Raw genomic sequence first — 4,188 nt, 5'->3', positions numbered from 1 at the left:
GATGAGCGAGCCAAGTTGGCCGCAATTCTTCCTTACCGCCCACCTTGAGCACCTTGACACCAAGACTGCCCCACAATGGCCCCACCATAGGGAACCATAACCACCATATTCACAACAGAAGCAAGACCACGCACCATGTACACCATTTTGCTACCATCGCCAGCATGGCGCCATGAAGTCTGGTTTATTGTAGTTAGAGTGGAAAATGGTGGCCAAGGTTGTTTTTTGGTGGTCATGATGTGTGCAGTATGTTGATCGAGATTGACCACCATAAAGCATGCCCATCATGAACACCAAAAAAGGATCATGGCCCCCATTTTTTCACTCTAAAGACCATAAACCCACCACAACAGATGATGGTCCTATGGTAATTCTATGGTGGGATTTTCGATAGGGTTGTGTATAATATTATTTTAATAATTATTTATAATTATATATAAAATAATCATTGATTGACATATGGCCATATAAGGGACGCATTTGCGCATACTGTGATGTTGCTCTGTGATTGGTCGAGACCTCTATCACATCTTCCCGTTTCGACCAATAAGAGCCAAGGCAAAAGCGTGACACTTTTGCTGGCGACAGCGATGAGAAAATAAAGGCGTTTGCCATAATAACTGTAGGTGTCTGCAATAAAATATTGTTTGTAAATGTTCAAAACATTTCTGAAAAACACCGTTTTAACAGCATATATCTGTTTCTGGTTCTAATTGTACCCTTGATTTTATACGAATTTTTGTAGCGCGGCAGAGCGTACAGGCCTTGCTGTACCTCCGCCAAGGGTCGATCCAGTACTGCACTACTTCCGGGAGCGGCTAAGCGATTCCCCATTGCTGGAGGAAGGACAATGGCAATTCCAATGTGAGACCAACTAATATTTTTCACCCGAGCTCGCTGCTTTCGTATGATTCACACAGCAATCCTGTCATTGCCCCTGTCTTAATTTATTGTTGGGCGGCTCGTGCACGCAGTGACACTTGGGGTTACTTTTCCGTGCGTCATTGCGTGTAGGTCTATTATTTAGGGTGCTAGAGAACGGTTTGGTTAAGAATCTCCTCTGAGGGATGTGTCGTTATCTGGCAAACCATAGAACAAGTGCTACTACGAAAAACGGTGGACCGGCGCTGTTTCTGCAAAAGCCGATAAGTGGCGCCTCTTGGGCACATATTTTTGATAGGATCGAACCGCAGTTCATTTTTTCGCTTCTCGGCCTATTGGCTAAGATCAAAATAGACCTGCGGGTCAATATATCTCGGCCTTTGGCCAAGTGTAGCCCTTTGATCGATGCTAGGGGTAGGGACTCTACTCAAGGTCTCGGTTCTTAGAACAAGCCTTTAACCATTCCTTTCCCGGCAATGCTTGGGTCCCCGTTGCCCATCGGATGATTGCGTGCCCTGAACGGCTGGCATGGGGGAGCGGTGCTCTGGCACCGGACCTTCACGTCACAACACTACGCGAATGGCTGATGTTTTGTGCGCTGGGTCTTTTGTAAGCCAACGCAACTCGGATGTCTCCCATTTACATTGACATACCGAAGACTGAAAACCTGGAGATCCCCCTCCCCCCTTATGGATGCTCCCGCTCTAAGGGAGCCCATGACCATTTCCTGGTTCCAATGTCCCAATCATTTTCGAAAGCCACCTGTTTTCTTAACAGCTTAATATCTGTTACGGGTTCTATTTGTACCCATGATATTAAACTGATTTTTGTAGCGCGGCGGAGCGTTCGGGGCTTTCCCCACTTCCGCCACGGGTCGACCCGGTACTGCACTACCTCCGGGACCGGAGCAGCGACTTCCCCCTTTTGAGGGAAGACAATCGCAATTAAAAATCAGAAAAAATAATTCTTTTCACCCGAGCTTGCTGCTTTATTTTTTTAATATTGGAAGGGCACAGTGCAAAAACACACGGGATGAAAGGAAGAAGACGTACACACGAGTGCTTCTTCCTTTCGTCCCGTGTCGTTTTGCGCTGTGCCCTTCCAATATGAATCGATACCAACTTGCCCAATTGTCTATCGTTCTTCTTTACTTATTTAATTTTTTAGAACTTTTTTCCGACATTTACTGTTGTGTGCTTAATTTTACAAAAAACGCGGTATTAATTAGTAATTAATTATTTATGCAACCGTAAATATTTAGTAATTCCAGTTTAACTAGCAATTTATGAGTAATAATTAGCTAATAATCAGCAGTCAGTGTATATTTATGATTTTATAACTATTTACTTACTAATTAGCAACTGATCATTCATTGACATGGCCATATAGGTGACGCATTTGCGCCTACTGTGGTGTTGCTCTGTGATTGGTGGAGACATCCATGACGTCTTCCCATCTCCACCATTAAGAGCCGCGGCAAAAGCGTGACACATTTTCTGGCGACAACGACGAGGCAATAAAGGCTTTTGCCTTAATATGGAGTTTTAGAATAGGGGGACCCAAGGCTTGGGGCCCCCAAGGAAATAGCGCGCGGCGGCGCAACGTGCTAGCCGAGTGGCGAGTTTTGGAATAGGGGTTTTCGCGGAGTCTTGCTTCGTTCGTCGATTGCAGCGCCACAAGTAAACCAAAGGAAAACATTTAAATATAAAAGAGCCAACAACGCAATTTTATTCATGAAAAAGTACTAAATTTGTGTAAAATTTGTCAGGCAAGACGAAATCGGCAAATTGTCAATCCAGGCCGAGGCTGGGAAACCTCGTTTGAACCTTCCGCGCTTTCCGCTGTCTAGTCCCCATGCCAACCAAAGGAGGCGAACTTGCTACGCCTAGTAGCTCGGTAAATCCGGAAGCAATCAGAAAATATAGTGCGTTTTATCGTTAAAATTTGGTAGTGCGGGCATCATGAGACATAGCATAAGCTTCGCTGGTCTTACGTTTTCCATGAACGCGTGATACCATGGAGCGGGGATTGCGAATGTGTGCCGAGGCGAGCGGCCGCCGCTTGCCCGAACGCCGCCATGTTGCCGTAACCAAAGCGACCCAACGGTGGCTTGGGGCGAACGCTATTTCCGAAAAATAGGAGCAGCCCATAGCGTTAACCCAATGCCCCAAGCGCGCCTTACGTTCTGCGCATGTTCATTTCGACGCCCCAAGCTAGCTTTGGGGCCCCCTATTTTAAAGCTCTGTAATAACAGTAGGTGTCTGCAATAAAATATTGCTTGGAAATGTTCAAAATATTTCTGAAAAACACTGTTTTAACAGCGTATATATGTTGCTGGTTATAATTGTACCCTTGATATTGTCACGAACAATAGGGCTAGACGTACCTAAAAAGACCGGGAGAAGCTGTACCAGCAGCCAGCGTTCTGCACAGAGCGCGCGAGAAGACTTCACCGTCTTTTTCTCCAGGCGCCACCTAAGAATCTCGGAAACACCAGGTGGCATTACTTCTCCTCCTAAAAAAAACGAAACCAGAGGCTGATCGCGAGCAACGGGCGATGCCAAAGAAAACAAAAGGATAAGCACAAAAATCAAATAGAAAACGGAAGCGGGGTAAAGTGTCCTACATGGCAATGAAACAAGCGCATAGTACATTGCGCATTACCGCGTGAAATCCGGCTTTATGCTAACAACGTGCACCACTTATGAACGTGGTTGTCGACGCGAGGGCTGCACAGAACCCGCTGGAAGAACTTCGTATGTCACTTCCGTGACACGGCGCAGAACTTCGTAAGGTCCAAAGTAACGCGACATTAGTTTTTCAGACAAGCCGGGCAGGAGCACTGGTGTCCACACCCAACCTTGCTCTCCATGTTGGCATGTGACATGTCGATTATGGAGGTTGTAGAGACGCGTATCCTTACCCTGCTGTTGCTAAATGTGAATGCGGGCAAGTTGACGTGCTTCCTTGCCGCGCTGAGCAAACTGTTCGGCGTCTGGCTTGAGAACATGATCATCCGTGCAGCACGGAAGCATTGCATCCAACACCGTCTGAACGTCACGTCTATAGAGCATGGCGAATGTTGTAAAACGCGTCGTCTCTTGGATACCAGTGTTGTAGGCATATGTGACATACGGGAGAATCTCGTCCCAGGTCTTGTGCTGAGAGTCTATGCACTTTGCAATCATATCTGCGATCGTATTATTGAGCCTCTCTGTGAGGCCATTCATCTGTGGATGATAGGCAGTGGTTTTACGATGGCTCGTGTGACTGAGCTCTAATACGTACACGATTTGCTGCATAAAA

The 4,188-nt window shown here is 46.4% G+C and overlaps 1 pseudogene; it reads left to right on the top strand.

Annotated features, from left to right (window-relative positions):
* Positions 1 to 1,618: 1,618 nt before the first annotated feature.
* LOC146171037 (U2 spliceosomal RNA) lies at positions 1,619 to 1,798 on the top strand (annotated as a pseudogene).
* The last annotated feature ends 2,390 nt before the right edge of the window (positions 1,799 to 4,188 follow it).

The sequence above is a fragment of the Amblyomma maculatum genome, unplaced genomic scaffold (assembly GCF_055883805.1).
Source record: "Amblyomma maculatum isolate TAMU_Amacu unplaced genomic scaffold, ASM5588380v1 scaffold_23, whole genome shotgun sequence".
Lineage (NCBI taxonomy): Eukaryota > Metazoa > Arthropoda > Arachnida > Ixodida > Ixodidae > Amblyomma > Amblyomma maculatum.
The sequence above is the reverse complement of the archived record's forward strand: the minus strand, read 5'-3'. Positions and strand labels throughout refer to the sequence as shown.